At 37.8% G+C, this 18,203-nt stretch overlaps 1 protein-coding gene across 2 annotated transcripts in view; it reads right to left on the bottom strand.

Moving 5' to 3' along the window:
- The window catches only part of SGCD (sarcoglycan delta), an 837,085-nt gene that overhangs the window by 491,581 nt on the left and 327,301 nt on the right, over positions 1-18,203 (bottom strand). The gene's annotated exons all lie outside the window — the stretch shown is intronic.

Genomic DNA, 18,203 nt, shown 5'->3' with positions numbered 1-18,203 from the left:
AAGCACTCCGAGGATCTCAGAAAATACCGGTGTGTGGGACTTAGCTCAGAGACTGGTTTAATTCGTTGAGGGGAGGCCTGGACATCCAAATGTACAAATGCCTCTCCTTGAAAATATCAGCAAGGAAAGGCCAAGGTCGCCCACTAGTGTGCCCTCAGTCTATTTCAATACAAAGATCCCATGAAGCATAAGGAAATAAAAATTTCATTTCCTTAAGGAGCAGAATTTCAGGAGCGTTCGGATCGTTAAAGGATGCCAGTGGTGTTTACTTATTTTCTTGAAGACTGGATTACTAATTACTTTCCTTCATGGGGATAGTAAAAGGAAATGTAAATGCGCTTTTAAAAGAGTTATATAAAACCAAGGCACACATAAAAAACCCAATCACAACCTGGATTCCTATACACAGTAGCATTGATAAAGGAACAGAAGTCCTGCTTTTGCCAGGAAAAAAAAAACAAAAAACAAGAAAAAAAACACACATTTTTTGACTCACTTTACTATGACCATTTCTTTAAGAGGTTATCCATGTATGACTTTGTGGCAAGAATGAAACATTTCAGTTCACAGAGTGAATACACAGGTGTACTACATCAAGGCTACGAGGACAATAATTTGAAATATTCGAAGAAGACAATACAGCCGCTTAGCTATGATCACCGAGGAAAAATTAACTGACATAAATACATGGGGACCTGTGTTTATACCCAGTGAGATTCATCATCTCTGGACAGTGGAGATTATATCATTTTCCTTCCCCTACTTTTACTGATCAAAACCCACCAAGATCATTTTCCAACTATCTCAGAGAAAGAAAGCTACCTTCTGAAACATTTTTGGTGAATAGTAGAAGAAAAGCACAACCACAGAATTTCTAATTTAGAAAAGTATATGTATTAACTGGTCAAATGGTATTTTGATTGCATTCTCTGCAACAAGTCACATACTGGCAAGCCATTATCTAAGTCAGTGCTGTCTAACAGAATTACAAGAGACACATATTTTATCTTGAATTTTGAAGCAGCCATGATACAACGTAAATATAAAAGGTAAAACTAGTTTTAATAATATATTCTAAGCTGATGTCAAAAATACTGCCATTTCAACATGTACTCGATAGTTAACATATTAGGAATAGGCAAATAGTACAATATGTCAATTTTATCTCAGTAAAGCTGTTAAAATTATTAGCAATATTGTATATATACATATATATTTTTTTTTCACTAAATCTTGAAAATGTTACATGCATTTTACATGTACAGCAGATCTCCATTTGGACTTGTCATGCACATTTCTAGTGTTTGAGAGCCGCATGCGGTCAATGGCTACTGCACTGGACATGTGATTTGAATGATTCATATGTATAGTCCCAACTTATGCGAAGGAACTACCGTGTGCATTTAGGCTATTTCCTCTTTGGTTCACCTCTCTATCCCATGATGTTCTCAGTAAACAATATTTGAAGTTGTCAGGACTTGATGTTTCATCTTCTATATCACTCATGGGAGGGAATAAAAAAGAAGTAAGTAGGAATTTCTTATATTTATCTCTCAGCCTCTCTCTCTGGGTCCCCTTCTATGCCCACTGGCTGTCTTCATTGTATCTAGATTTATATTATTGTGTTACTGAATGCTTTGTGGTCTTCTCTGTTCTTAGCTTAAGTGCAGAGTAATGAAATGTTGGATGTTTTCCTTTTCAAAAAATGTTTACCTAGTGAAAGCATCGTATTTTTCTATTGCAGTTATGTTAAAAGCCTTTGAGGTACAGAGGTTTGCAACCACTAGGCTACATGAAATTAGACTGTGTATTTCAGTTTTCAAGAATCCTCTCAGTTCTTCTTCACTATATCACAATTACACATACAAATTAAAGACCAGTGAGAGCCTTTCAAGAAAAGTAAGCAACAATTAATGACCTATCTTTCAGAAAGCAAAACAAGTTCATTATTCGAAAAAGCAAACCCTCTGCATGAAACTGCCTCCTCTCAAAATCTGGGATTTTAACAGACGGAGAGAAAAAACACCAGTCTAGAAATCACACTACGGGGAAGCCACAATTTCTCCCCTTCTGAAATCCTACATCCTTACAGTATTCCGTGCTTACTGCAGACAATGTAAATGAAATGCCAAATTAACGCGTATTGACTAAAAATCTATGCTATGTGTGTGACATTGTATCAGGTGAAGATAAACCATTGAGCAGGACAAGCGCCGTGCTGTCCATTAAGGAAAACTACTGTTCAATAGAAAATTATGGTTGTAATCTAGGGTCTGAGGAACATTATCATGTGGGAGGACCAGACTGCAAATAAAAAGGCCAGTGGTGCGGTTAAGGAGGGCCTCTGCAGCATAGCTGAGCCTTAAAGGGTGTACAAAAGCTCCCGAAATAATGAGCATCTATGCAAGAGAGGGGTAGAAACCATCCCAAGCAGCAGGCTAGCACTGGCCGAGGCTGGAGGTGCTTTGTAATGGTTTAGAGGAACCACGGGAGCCATGGAACGGGGGCAGAAAGAATGAAGTGTGGCGGCAGGGGTGTAACCCTACAGACCAGGAAGAGTGTCACAACCATAATTAAGCCCCTGGCCTTTACCTTAACTCTAACAGGAAGCTACTGAAGGGTTTTCAACAGAGAAAAGACATGATGAGGTCTGCATCTTAAAAAGATTACTGTAGCTGCAGTGTGGAAAACAGATTGGAGAACAGAGATGTTTGCAGGGAGACCAACTGAGCGGCTGAAAAGACCCTTGTTTTCAAGGCCTAGGCCTGGGTAGTAAACTGGCTCCCCAGTGAACAGAGCCTGCCAGGTCATCTCATCTAGTCCACGGACCATTCTGAAAATCAGGCGATTGCATATAAAAATATGCATTTCCAGCATCTCGTGAAAGATAGTCATGGGAACTACAGGTTCACTTAAGTTTCTAGAAACCACCAGCTGGAGCTGAGTAGTGCCAGCCTCTTTGGGCCTGGGCATGGACCCCCCCCATGCCTCAAGGTCGCTGCCCTGTCGTCCCACCATATTTCCGGCCCCTTCACAAGACCTACAGAAACTGTAGTGCTTGACTTCCAGTGTAGAACCAATTCGTGGTCAAACTCGAGATGGGGAGGAGTTCAAAGGCCTGTGCTTCAAGGACTAAATTGGTGGGCATCACGACGGCTGCCCACGACTGGGAAAGGACAGCCGAGGAGCCATCACAGGCTCCGGCATCTGGAGATAACACGGAAGCATCTGACCAGTAACATCCAACACGTGACTGAGCGTGTTTATCAGAGTATGCGCTAAGTTAACTTGAAAGACCTTGCTCCAATCGTATGAACAGCAGTCCGTTTTAAACTGCTGCAAAGAAAGACCTCTGATATGTTCTTTTGGGAGGGGAGGGGAGCAGAAAGACATATGGTAGTAAGAGATAAAAATATAGATATCAAATAGCTGCCAGGACTACTAAACGTCTTCTCCTGATTGGTCAGAGCTTTTTAGACTCTTGAGGCTGGACGAAACTAAGCATTCTTCGAAAGGCATCCCAGTTTCCAGAGGCTATGTTTGCATATGGCGTGTGTGGGAGAGGGCCCATTCTAGCAGCAGGAAAAAAAAAGTTAATGATTATGGATTTTAAGAAAGTGCAAGTGGCACCATTTCCTAGCCCCAGGTATGAAATTAATAGGAGTGCATTTTCTCCCTGAACCCTTCCCTTTTGTTTCATTCAGAAGTATGCCGGGCATTAAGAAGAGAGATTTACAAAAGATCAAAGAGATGAAACTTCAGTAAGTCATTTAACCTGGCAGTACTTCTATATGAATTCTATTTCCTTTAACATCTGAATGTAGCTACATTAATAGACAGTCTCCCAGCTATTCATTGGACAACTTGCAAATTGCCACATCAACAGACTTTGTAGGAGATTTTAAGTCATTCCCTTCTAGCTATTCATTTACTGATCCTTCTCCTCCTGTGTTCTCATCTCTAATTTCCTAGCTCTGCATCATAAAAACAACCCACAACTTTTCAAAGTTAAATCGTTAGTTCAACAAATATCTTACCATGTAACAGGCCTGTGCACAGAAATCTTGCTTTCTAGTAAGGGAGTAAAGCAAGCAATTAACGATTTTAAAAGAACAATTAAACAATTTTAAAATGTTATTGCTGTAATAGATGTATGCTATGGAGACAAGGCAAGAGAAAATCATGTTGATAGGATCAGTGAAACTTTCATGAGATCATTATTTGAACGTTTTTAGAAACAAAAGTGATCGAAAACTTGGCGATCAAGAGAATGAAATTTGTACTGTCAAAATCAGACTTGCATATTGTTTAATAATCTCACTCAAGGAATCCTTGATCCTCCAGGAGAATTCACCAGTGTTTGACTTTGGTATTTACTATTTCATTAGAGTTGACTTTGAGAAGATACTTGTTAACAAAGACTAGAGGACTGTAAAAAATAATCTCAAGGTTACACTTTGATTTCTCTATGGGACTAACCAATTCATTTCCAAATACCTTTATGGTAGACTACAAATACTTTGTTCCTTTAAATGCTCTCTGATTCAGCTTTTCTACCTTCCTATTATTCTCATTCATTCATAAGTTGAATAAAACCTTTGACATATATTACTTGTATATTTGAACGAGAGTCATGTTTGTTTTTTTTGACTATTATACTTTGACAAAGTGAGTCTCAGGATAAGTAAGCATTGACCTGGCAGTCTGAGTGGATTTCTTCTTGTCAATGTTTTTCAAGTACAGAGCAAAAAATAAAGTATGTTGAAACACAATAGTTCACTTCCTCACTCTCCAGGAAGTCCCCAACCTGGACTTCCCAGAAGTAACCAACCATATTTAACTGGGTCGGTGATAAATTCTCTAGAGGTAATCTCACTAACTCTCTTTTTTAGGCTTATATTAGTCTCATAATTTACCTTTTTATGATATTAGCTATTAACTCTCTCTTATAAAATATAAGGATTTCGCTTAATCCTTCCTTTTCCAACTTTATTTTATTCTTCTGTGGTTATATTTGTAACTTTATGTAATATACCTAAAATTGTGTCTTGTTTCATTAACCTCAGGCAAAAATTTCCATCTTCCCATTTGTTAAAGTAGTCACGCTTCCACCTTTCCTTCAGCTCTTCTTCTCTTGACTCTGTATCTACAGTGATCTGCCCCACTTTCATTGTCAAAGTTTATAATATTTGGTAACTTGCTTATGTATTTGCTTTACAGGTGGATTCTAAAGTTGGAAAAAAGAGTTTATTATGATGATATAATAAATTGTTCATTGGCGAGCCAGGTAGCATACTAAGATGTCACTTATTTCTCTTTGGATTCAATGTCATAACCCCTAAACCACAAAAGTCAAATAGATTATTTTTTGTTGTGCTTATTTGGACCACAGTTTCCTTAGATCTTTGATCTTGTTGAATGCATGGTTTCTAACTGTCTGCCTTTTCTTTTTTAGAGAAGACGCACGTGTTTTCTTCACATCACACTGCTTGGCTGACTGGCAAAAGTCTCTATTGGCAGTAATCTGCTCTGTTTTTCTTCTTGCTGATGTCCTTCTTAGAATCCTTGGACTTCAAATTTTAACCAAACACTTTTTAGAACTGCTGCACGACTAGTATGAAAACCGGCCCTAATACTGAAGCAGACCCTAATATTTTGTTGTTGTTCTCTCTAGTTTTTGTTTGTTTGATTTGGGGAGTTTTTGTTTTGTTTTGTTTTTTTATGTGTCTTTCAGGAGATAACAGCAGACCTCCTCACCACACTTTGGAGACCAGACAAAGCTGGATTCAACTGGTCCCAGAGGCTTGAGCAGGCACAGTGTGCGGCTAAATGACCCTGAGCTGACCTAGAGAGCACAGTGGAACCAAGATTCACAGAACTCAAGTAAAAGAGATGCTGCTGTTGTCACCCAGAGCCTTTAAAAAGCAAGGGGTCCATTAGAAAAAAGATCTGGTGCCTGAACCAAAATGAATACATACAGGACTGACCAATCAAACGCTGCCAGATTGGAATTCCTTTGTATTTTTTTTGTTTGTTTTTGTCCCAATACCTTACTTGGCTAAATTCCAGAACTACCCAGACAGACCTCCTAAATTAAAATTTATGAAGATGTATAAACTCTTCTTACTCTCTCTTCTTAAAACTTGTCTCAAGCCCTTGTTCAAGAAAATAGGTCAGAGCTTTGTCTTCTGTTTCTTTGTCCGGCAGCCTTACAATAAATCCCTTTTCTCTGCAAAAAGTGTTGGGATTTTGGGATTTCTGTTGCATGGCGGGCAACGAGCCCACCTGTCTGCCCCTATTACAATATCTTTGATTTTTTTCAGGGGCTCTTCATTAGTTTCACCATTTCTTGGTATCTTTAAGAATTCCTTCCCGAATTTCATTCTCAATTTGCAGGGATATACTCAGAAAGGATTATGAGCAGTCCAGATATCTTGGTGCTCTAAAATCCCTTTATCTTGTTCTGACTTAAGAGTTTGGCTTAGAACAGAATTTTAGGCTCAAAATAGTTTTTCCTCAGGAAATACAAGAAACTGATCCACTGCCTTCTTGACTCTAGTGTCGCTAATGAAAAGTTTGATACCAGTTCAAACATATTTTCTTTTGTATGAGGTTTTCTACTCCCCCTTCCAGAGCTTTCTTTCAATCCTTTTCTTATCAGAATTTTGAAAATTAAAACTGATATATGAGGAACATTTCTTTACTTCCTATTTATATCACTTGGCTCAGGATGTGTAAGTTCAACCTGTTGTCTCCCTTAATTATATTTTAAAATGTCTTTGATAATCAAATACCCCCACTCCCCAAATTTATCTGGTGTCTCTGGAGGTCTTTTAAATGGGATTAAGGACCTCTGTATTGATCTAGTATATTTGACTCTTTTTAATTCTAGTACATATCCTCTTTACTAAATATGTTCTAGTAACTTTATACTTTATTGTAAAACGCTTTCATTAATTAAAAATATTTAATTTACAAGAGATATTTCTTATTTCTTTGTTTCTTTTTTATACTGTTCTGTACTTGTTTTATGGATGGATTACCTGGGTAGCTGGTTAGCTCAGTTGGTTAAAGCATGGCGCTGATGGATGGATTACCTTTTTTACTATTATCAAGAATACTAATAAGAGGGGGGTGGTCAGATGGCTCAGTTGGTTAGAGCACGAGCTCTGAACAACGGGGCTGCCGGTTCAATTCCCACATGGGTCAGTGAGCTGCGCCCTCCACAATTAGATTGAAGGACAACGACTTGGAGCTGATGGGCCCTGGAGAAACACACTGTTCCCCAATAAAAAAAAATAAAAATAAAAGAATACTAATAAGAGGGTTTTAAATACACTCCTCTCTCACATTATCTATTTTTGCAATGGTTACACAAAATTTATTGGTAGTATTTGCCTTTCTTTCATGATTATTTTTTTCTCTCCTATGCACCTGGTTTTCTTCATAAGTCTGATTATCATTTTTTTATTTAAGAATGGGGGAATGAAAGTTTATTTATGGTAAGGATGTAGAAGAATATGAACAAATGTCACTCCTGCTAAAACTATAAGAACCAGCCAGATAAAGCTAACATAGACCTTTAAAAAAAAAAAAAAAAGACATTGATTTACATTCCCATCGGCAGTGTATAAGAGTTCCTTTGGTACAGCCACTATGGAAGATGAAATGGAGGTTCCTCAAAAAATTAAAAATAGATTTACTATATGACCCAGCAATCCCTCTCCTAGGTATCTACCCCCAAAATCTGAAAACATTTATCTGTAAAGATATATGTACCCCTATGTTCACTGCAGCATTATTTACTGCAGCATTATTTACAGTGGCTCAGACATGGAAACAACTGACGTGTCCTTCGATAAAGAAGATATGGTACGTATACAGTGGAATATTACTTGGCGGTAAGAAAAGATGAAATACTACCATTTGCGATAACATGGATGGATCTTGAGATTATCATGCTAAGCGAAGCAAGTCAGGCAGGAAAAGTCAGAACCACATGATTTCACTCATATGTGGGATATAAAACTAAAAGCAACAAATGAACAAGACAAACAAAAACTCAGAGACACAGACAACAGTTCAGTGGTTACCAGAGAGTGAGGAGCGGACGGAGGGTAGCAGAAGAGTATAAAGAGGGTCAAATACACGGTGATGGAAGGAAGACTGACTGGGTGGTAAACACACAATATTGATATACAGATGGTGTATTCCAGAACTGTACACTTGAAACCTATGCAATTTTACTAACCAATGTCACCCACACAATACATTTAACAAAAATTTTTAAAAACACATTCAAGAGCTGTAGCTTCAAAGAAATCTGAAAGAATAAACTTGAGGATGATATCATACTTGAGGGCAGTTGTAAAGTCGGAGGTGGGGTAGGCAGAGCAAAAAATCTGCCAGAGAAGGACGGCCTTTGCTTAGACTAGGGAAAATTAGCCAAACTTTTAATGAACCTGTAAGCAATTGTGTTGCCTTTGAAACTAGAAAAGCTTTAAATGCAAAAATAAATTTCACAGTCCTAAATGTAAAAGCTAGAGCTATAAAATATCTAAATAAAATTTAGGAGAATATTTTGTGATTTTGAGTCAGGCAAAGACTTCTTAAGTAGGACACAAAAGTATAGATCATAAAATGAAAATGTGAATCAAGTTGACTTCATCAAAATTAAAAACTCCTTTCTTTTAGAAGACACCATTAAGAAAATGAAAAATCAAGTAACTGACTTGAAGAGCTTATCTGTAATATATATTAAAATAACACAGAACTTATATCCAGAATATTTAAAGAGCTCCTACAACTCAGTAATTTAAAAGACAACCCAATAAAAATTGGACAGAAGACTTGAACGGACTATTTTCAAAAGATACACAAATGACCAATAAGCACAAGCAAAAGTGCTTAACATTAGTCAACCAGGAAATGTAAATCAAAACAAGAGATGCCACTTCACATCAATTAGAATGATTAATATTAACAAGGTGAACAATACAATTGTTAGCAGGCAGGCAGAACAATTGGACCTCTATGCACTTGTGAGAGGATAAAGTGAGAGAGAACAACATTGGAGAATCAGTGCATTATTCCTTATAAAAGTAAATATACACCTATCCTATGACACAACAATTCCACTCCTCAATTTTTAACCCAAAGAAATTAAACTTTATGTCCACACAAAGATTTGTTGACAAGCGTTCACAATAACATGATTTTTAACATTCCCAGTTTGGAATATCTGGTGGTCCAGATGTCCACCAAAAGAAGAATGAAAAATTATGACATAGTTATACAATGATCCTGGTGAGAAATAATAGTGAATAATCTACTAAATAGACACAAGGACATGGATGAATCTCAAAACCAATATGCTGAATGAAAGAAGCCAGAGACAATACAATATACCCTATAAGACCACATATAGAAACTAGTGAAAGAGACAGAAGACTGTTTGCCTCAGACAGAGAAGAAAAACATCCAGATTTACTGTACTTACTAGTAATGTCTTGTATTTTGATTGTGGCAGTGTATACATTGGTCAAAATTCAAACTATGCACTTAAAATCTGTTATCTCAGGAAAGTTAATTATAAAAATGAATGGGGAGAGTGAGGTAACTCTTTTATTGTAGGTAAGATTTATTCTGGTGTTTTATAGTGTTATCTTACATAAGGGTTAGGATATGGAACCATCCACATCTGAGGCAAAATTCATGAATGTTGAAAATCACCTTTGAAATATTAGTAGAAAAGTGTTCAGTATTTCACAATAAATACATCACAAAGATCTTCCTCTAGGGCACAAATCAAATAGAATACTATATGAATTACTTTATGTATTTTTTTAATCTATTGTCATACCAAACATCTTCAAATAGTCAAGTTCCATTCAATACAGTGAGGTGGTCACACTAAGAAAAGCAAGAAGGAACTGAGATCTACTAAATTAGCCAATTTATGTCTCCCATTTTACTGTTTGTCTAGAACATATTGAGTAAAATGACAGATACTTAAATCATTTTGCTCAATGTTCTTGTTAATCATATGTAGGTGAATTGAGAGAACTTAAATGTATACAATATATAACACTCTTACATTCAGGTCTGTCTTACCCCTAGTTTCCACTGACGAGTATGATGGCTGCCTGGCTGGGGGCTCTGTGGGTGTGATGGAGCTGGGACACTGGCTGGTTGGCCTCAAGGATGGACAAGGAGAAAACTAATCTCAGGCTTGGGATGCCCTGGAACATAAGGGAAGGACCTTACTTGGACATACATTAATTGAGAGTTCTAATTCTTCCCTTGGGAAATTCACTCAGTGTCTTCAGAAAAGAGCCTTTCAGCTTTTTGCTGGGTAGGGGTTGGGGGAGATGGATGCTCTTATCAGCTCTGTTAATGAGAAGCAGTGGAGAAAAGGAAAAACCACCACTCACACCACAGGTAGACTTTCAATTAATCCTTTCTTTTTGTTCCTTCTTTACGCCCAGAATTTTCCCAGTTTTAGAGCCTCAACTGAATGGTTTTCTCTGATGTTTTTACTGGGCTATGTTTTATATATCAAAAGATTATATTTCCTTTATATATCTTTTAAAGATATTTTGAAATATTATCTACTATTATCTATTATCTACTGTTGCTATCCCTCCCATTCTTCTCACCCTGTGGGGTTCAACCATTAACTATATAGAAGGAAGTAGAAACATTTGCTTGAGTTCAATCCCATAGCTCCATGTAAAATCTCTGATATAAATGCCTTGGATATCATTAAATACCAACAGTTATTTTTGGTTATTCTCTATGATTATGATTGCTCGTATAAGTCACATACCTGTGTATATGGAACCTTGAACTGTCTTCCTATTTTATGTGTGTATTTTATCTTCTAAAGAGAGAATAAGCCTAGAGTCACAAACTTACTTAAAATAAGGGTCACAATGTTATCTACATCTCTACAGAAAAGGTTCCTAACTTTTAACCCGTGGATGGACTTAAGTGGATCCAAGCACACCCTGAAAGTGTATATTGACCACGTGTATTACAGGTAGTCATCTTTCTCTCCAAAGAAATTCCCTGGTTTCATTACAGAAAATGATAGAATGTATTGTGACTGAAGAAAGACGTCAGAAAATTAGTGACCGCAACAAATGCGTTATATTTCTGTTTCTTGGGAAGGGAGCTTTGATCAATTTTAATTATAAATAAATTTTTCACCAGACTTTTCTATATTCTTTGTTAGATAAACAATAATAACATCAAAATGTTATCTGTAGATAAGATAACACCTGTCAGAAAACACAATCAGGAGAGCTACGCCACCAAATCCAGCTTTCAGGAGTTTAAAATATTTTAAAAATGGTCTCTTAAGAGATTGTTTTAAAACCTGAAAAATCTCCAGGGACATTAACAGTGGGGTGTGTGTGTGTGTGTGTGTGTGTGTGTGTGTGTAAAGTTCAAACAATAGAAACAGCTCTTCAGACATTCCGTATGTGGTAAAATGTTAAAGCAGTGCTTCTTGGCTTCTGAAGTCTAATGGTTCAAGTCCGGTAGCTTGTTAAACTTTCTCAAAATTCTAATACATATATAAGATCCATAATCTCTCAAGGAAGGAATTATATTTTGGAGATGAGGAAAATGCTGGTCTGAATATTTGAAAAAGTGTCACAAAAAAGAAATGGCAAAGTGGAGGTAGGTTTAGTAGCAAAGTAGAGGAGAATAATAAGCGAGTTAAAGAGTAAATCTTCCTGAGGAGATCATTTGTAGACATAATTTGCAGTCCACAGATTTGTAACCTATATTATACTTGCCTAATTCTGAAAACAGCATATGTCAAATTGCAGGAGAATTTAAAATGGCCATTTTGTCACTGTCATCGTCGGTAGTAGTGACTGTGTGTGTGCGTGCGTGTGTGTGTGTGTGTGTGTGTGTGTATGTGCACGCTTTAACCTGGCAAATAAGAACTAAATCTGTACAACATTTTTTAACACAATAGCAAGTCAGATTTTTTTTTTTTCAAAGGCCTTGGGTAAAATTCAACCCAAGTAAACAAGCAGACTGCAAAACAATGCTCAAGGGGAGAAACAAATCTTTTCTTCAGTAACTGTCAAAAGGAGACTATGTTTAAAATGGTAGCTGTTCGAGTTAGAAACAAAAGATAAGGACAAAAAGGGTGCTACCACATTCAGAAGCAGGGTCAAGGAACACTGAAGCAGGTGTCCTCTAGCAGGTATGCGTTAGCACAGGACAGAAAATTCTGTGACTAGAGTCCAGCCTTTTACATGCATTTTAAGAGCCCAACCACCAAACTGAAGTTTCTTATTCTACCACGGTAGTCTTAACACAGTTACTTAACTTCTCAGTTCCTCAGTTTCCCATCTGTGAAATGTGATAACTTCATAAGAGCCACCATTAGAGGTAGGAAAAAAAATAGACCTCTAGACTATTTAGAAGGGAAAATTAGGCTATATGCCAAATAAGACTTTCTGAATGGTATTCTACCATCTCATGGTATAGAGTAAGTGCTAATATTGAACCAGAAGTCTTGTACAGAAATGTTACCATTTGTTTAGCTCAATCTGTTTGGACCTGCATATTCCACGTTTGAACGGATACTTACAGATAGTGGTCCAACATGCCTACAGAATGTTGCCGTATCACCATTAATTGCTAGTCTATTTGAAATTAAATGAAACATTATTTGCTGAAATATAGACTATCCTAAGGCTTACCTGTTCCAAACTCCCATTTTACATACCAGGAAATTGAAACCCAAAAGTTAATTGGTGTCACAAATGTCAAGGAGCAAATCTATCACAACCCCTAGCTCAGAATAGGCACTCAGCATATACTGGCTGAACAAAGAAACAAACAAAATCAGCTGTGGAAAGCAACCCTCTTGTTGGGATTTCCCAGCAAGATTCTTTTCCTTTCAAAAGAAAGCGGTTCTGCGGATGCTTTCATGTTTGACACTGAGATATTTATTATCTGAGATGAAATTTCAATGCATGATGAATTTCAGAGGATACTCAGTGAAGGCTGAAGAAAACCGTAAGACAAGGACCGTCACAAGACTTGACAAGTTAGCCCCACAGTTCTGCTGACGTGCTGGGAGGCAAAGAAAATATAACACCATCCGTTCCGCAACCGGAGGAAACAGACAAGCACAAAAGCCATCCACGTGAACACGAACACTTGGCACAAAACCAGCACAAGACTATCGATGAGAAGGACCCCAAAGAGGCAAATACGCATTTGTACAACACACATACATCCCTGGGACAGTATCTGAAGGCCTCTTCTCCTGAGCCACCCACTGTCCCACACCTGTCAGTGGTGACAATCAGAAACAATGACAAAAACTATCCTCAAAAGCAGTTTCCCTTTAATAACATTTTTGGACGGGTGGAGAGATTTTCTACTTATATAGCAGGTTGGTGATAGACTCATTTGTACTTCACAGGAAAAGTGCTGTTAGCGTGCACCTATTTGCAGTATCTCTGGCTTCTAAACTTTACTATGGAAACTGGGACTTTAAAAAGCACAGCTACAATAAAGACGTATGCCCAAGTCTCTTGAAAACTAATATGACAGTATCACAAATCGGAGAGGTGCATAAAGGGATTTAGCTTCTCAGGGTCCCTTCGCAAGATAATTAACCTTGTTGATATCCATTAAATGTGCTAAGTAGTTTCAGGCTCTCTTCCAATCACTCTACTCAGATAAAATTTAACATCTACATTTAATGACAGTTTTTCTTTTTTTTTAATTAAAGTTTATTGGGGTGACAATTTTGGCAAAGTTACACAGATTTCAGGTGTACAATTCTGTAATACAGCATCTGTATATCACATTGTGTGCTCACCACCCAGAGTCAGTTCCCTTCCCATCACCATGTACTGGATCCCCTTTACCCTCATCTACTACCTCCCTCCCTAGTTTTTCCTCAATGCAATTTCTGACATATTAAAAGCATTTTTTTTTTTTTTTTGGCCACAAGGGCAACTTGTTTCAGAGTCTCCAAATTCTTGTAATAAAAGTGATACAGTTTTCAGAAAAAGACAGCACTTTGCTTTCGGCTGAAGTTAAGTGACTGCATAGATATACACAGTGACTCAGAGATGCCACATAAAACAGAGTATCATGTCATTCTCTTGCTTAGGAGTGTCTCCGCTCATAAGATCTCCAAAACCAAAAATAGCAGCTTAATAGTTATACAGGGATTATAAGGAACCAGCACATACTAGCACTTGACAGTTTTATGCAATCCTCACTTTAAGTATATTAAGCAGGCATGAGAATCACCTCCATCCTACAAATGAAGAGGCTGAGGCTGGGAGCAGTTCAGTGACTTGCCATTTGGCCATACACCCAGAATGTGGAGCCGCCTGCACTGAACCCGTGTGGTCTCACTCTGGGGCTCTTGGTTAAATGACACTGCCTCTGCCAGTCACGATACAGTGTTTTCTAGTCTACATGTTTTATAGTTTCTGGTTTTCATAATAAGGATCACACAGAAAACAGACCTGTGTGTGTCTAAGTGCTTTAACTCAACGATCCCCGAGGCCAGTAGTAATACTTGCTATTCATTTTTTATCTACTTTTCCTGAAGTTACCAGAAAAATATACAATTCATCATTTAATAATTACTGTCCTTCACTGGCCATTCCGGAAGCCTCTTCCAGGGATTGTTGCCTCACACTTGATCCTGAATTAGAATGGAAGCACGGGTATTTATGCCAAAGGTAAAACATGATTAATGTGTTAAGACATGTTTTGGAGATAAATGGGCCTACTCTTGAATTCAGTTTCTGTGACCAAGCAGCATGGTTTGTAGCAAGTTACCTTAGTTTTCTCAGTAACAGTTTCCGCATCTATAAATTAGGTATAATAATGCCAACCCCAGAGTCCTTTCAAGAATTTAAATGAGTTGACACATATTCAAAATGGCAGTTTTGACAATGTACTCAATAAATGGAAGCGTTTCTTTTTTTTCTTAAGTTTCATGTATTTACATACAAAATTTACATATAGTGAATAGACTAGGGAATTTGCCATTTAATGGGTGCGTGACTTATCAAGAGGCAGAACACTCCCATTACCCCAGAAACTTCTCCACTATCTTTCCTGGGTAATCTTCCTCCAGAGCAAGCACTGATCTGATTTTCCATCATCATAGGTGATGACTCTTCTATATTTTCCTATAAATCACAAAATACTTTTTTATGTTTGGCTTTACTCATCAAACTGTGTTTGCGATTATCCATGTTGTTCCATTTATCCGTAGAACATTTCTTTATATTGTTGACGAGGGTTCCATGTTAGGAATGTATCAGAGTTCACCCATTTTCCTGCTGATGGACTTCTGAGTTGTTTTCAGCATTGGATTGTTATAAATAAGCTCCTATGAACACGTGTGGATAAATGTTTCCAATCCTCTTGGATATAGATGCCTAGGACTGGAATTGCTGTATCTTAAGGTAGAAGGTTCTGTGATTTCAAAGGAAACCACCGGATCATTTCTCAAATGATTTGGAGCATTTTCCACTTCTACCAGTGCTGTATGAGAGTTCCAGTTGCTCGGTATCCTCTTAACTTTCGGTCCTTTAAATTTTAGCCATTCTGATAGGTGTGTAGTGGTCTCTCATTGTGTTTTGAATTTGCATTTCCCTGACAACAAATTATGTTAAACACTATTGCTAAGGTTGATTGGCCATTCCATATCTTGTTTTATGAAGTGTCTTTTCTTATATATATGTTAGATATAGGTACTATATTTTCTGCCAGTCTGTAGGCTATTTTCTTAGTCGTGTCTTTTTTAATAAATAGATGCTTTTAATTTTCATGAAATTCAATGTTTTTTCTGTCTATTGTTTGTGCTTTATGGGTTATTTACAAGAAACCTTTGCCTTCTAAAATTGTACACCCTTAAATGTATCAATTATTAATATTCTTAGAGCTTCCTGGTATTTACACATGAGTTGTTGTTGTTTTTTAAACGCTCTTCTTTTTCAGAGATCAGGGAACAGGTTTAGCCGTGGATTTACAATTTTAGCAAGGCATCTAATCTATCTGGAGGGCTTATTTAAAAACAGATTCCTGGACCTCACTCCCAGAGGTTCTGATTTACTAAGTCTGGGGAGGGCCTGAGGATTTGTATGCCATCAAGCTTAGGTGATGCTGCTGCTGCTGGTTTATGGACCACACTTCAAACAGCATTGGCTGAGAAAAATTAAATGGCTGTTTTAATGTCCATGAAGAAGCGTGTTTGCCTTTTCTAAAGTCTGAGCCCACAGCCACTTACTTCTGCCGTCTTTACTTGAAAACACACCTGAGAAATCTGCTCAGGGCACTAGAGCATGGGAGCCAGGAAGCATTATGGTAGATGGACGGACCAACATTGCCTCCTTTCTTTCTTCCTTCCTAGAAATCGGGCTCTGGTCTGTGAGCACTGATACGCACATGTCTGTACCCCCTAGAGGTAGACATTCTCCTCTCTGTCAACAAGCAGGGGAAGCTTCATGTTCCCCTAAAGTTTGACTGGTCTCTAAACCCGGCACATTTTCAAGGCCAAGTGCTTCCAAACTTTCTCTGCTGCATTTATGTTTCAAGTAGTTGGCATGTGGGCGAACAGTCCTGACACAGGCATTCTGAATTAAAGATCAACACTCTCAAAGCAAAGAACTCAGTCATCAAAATCTCAACCCAAATCCCTAAGCTTCTCGAGGTTTTTCGGACAAGCAGAGAAGAGCTTTGTACCTTTCCTTTCCAAAAAGATCAAGCATGTGTGGGCAGAGAAGTGCACCACAAGTACACATCTATTATGTAGAATGTTTGTTGGACTTGGGGAAGGACTCAAAAAGGTACATGGCGTGTTTTTTCCTTTCTGGTTGTTAAACTACCTGTTTAACCTTTGAAACCTTGTTAACGGAAAATGAATTCATAAAGAGTATTTATACTTAAACTGCTCTACAGATGCACTTTGATTCAAAGAGAGAAAAATAATGTATCTACTTAAAAGAAAAAAATCCCCTGAATACAGGGAAGAGAAGAGTCTGTTTCAAATGCCACCATCACATTTTTACCAGTCTCTTAGCACTCTTTCCGAAGCACTATGAGCAATGAGAATATCAGAGCGCTATAATTTCTGCATGGGCATTGGAGGATTTTACAGAAATTAGATAGAAAGTAACATGTGCTTTAGCCTCAAAGGAAGATCTATTCGTGATCGGCCTAAAGTATACACCACACTTATTCCAGCAATGAGAAATTCAGAGGTAAAATGAAAGCAGGCCTGTGCTAGAATTTGATTTTCACCAGTTCTGGTCCTCGACCTTGAACAAATAATGACATATGGGAGGCCTGTGTGCCATGAGAAGGAAGCTGACCCAACACCTTAGCTATGTTGTTCTCCCAGTTCCCAAAAGCCTGTGAGTTGTGTGTGTGTGTGTGTGTGTGTGTGTGTGTGCGCGTGTATTTAAGAAAATTAAAATCATAGCAAAGGAGTTATCAGTGGAATTGTCAGAGACATTCTAGAGTTTCTCTTGGACATACTATGCGGTCTCAGGCAGTCAAACCACATTGCCCCAGTGCTTTTAACCAGCTGTGTATGCAATCTTATTGTTCTATAAAGTAGGTGAGCATAGAGACTTGAATTCTAACAAGTCTGAAAATGAGTCTGCCCCCTGACCCTTCCTTGCTACAAAGCCTTAGAAAACCTTTTCTACTTATCTCTCCTTTCGTTTCCCAGAACAGAAATCCCTGTCCCAGATGGATGTTACCAATTGTACTTGTGATTTTTTTCTTCTAAAGCTTCTATTACAAGGCCTGACACACAGGAAGCACACCTGCAGAACACACCATTAATGGTATCTCTTTCCTCCTTCCATCTGTCCCTCTCACCCCAATCCCTCCATATATAGAGTAATTAGACATCGCCATGTGTATGTGCATTATATATATGCAGAGAGAGAGAGAGAGAGAACTAAAAAATATATACATATTTTAAGAAAGGAAAAAGCTGTATTAGTACATACCAATAACAAAAGTTGAATACAAGTCACGTTTGACTTCTGAAATTACAAGAGGTACTCAAAGTGGTTACCATCAGCATCCAGACACTTCTTCCTGAGCAACGTTGACCAAAGTGTTAGCATCTTCTAAAATGTGTATACATGTTTATGGCACCCCCAGTATATATAACACAAACA

The sequence above is a fragment of the Rhinolophus sinicus genome, chromosome 5, assembly GCF_057876585.1.
Source record: "Rhinolophus sinicus isolate RSI-liver-muscle chromosome 5, RSI-T2T, whole genome shotgun sequence".
In the NCBI taxonomy this organism is placed as follows: Eukaryota; Metazoa; Chordata; class Mammalia; order Chiroptera; family Rhinolophidae; genus Rhinolophus; species Rhinolophus sinicus.
The sequence above is the reverse complement of the archived record's forward strand: the minus strand, read 5'-3'. Positions and strand labels throughout refer to the sequence as shown.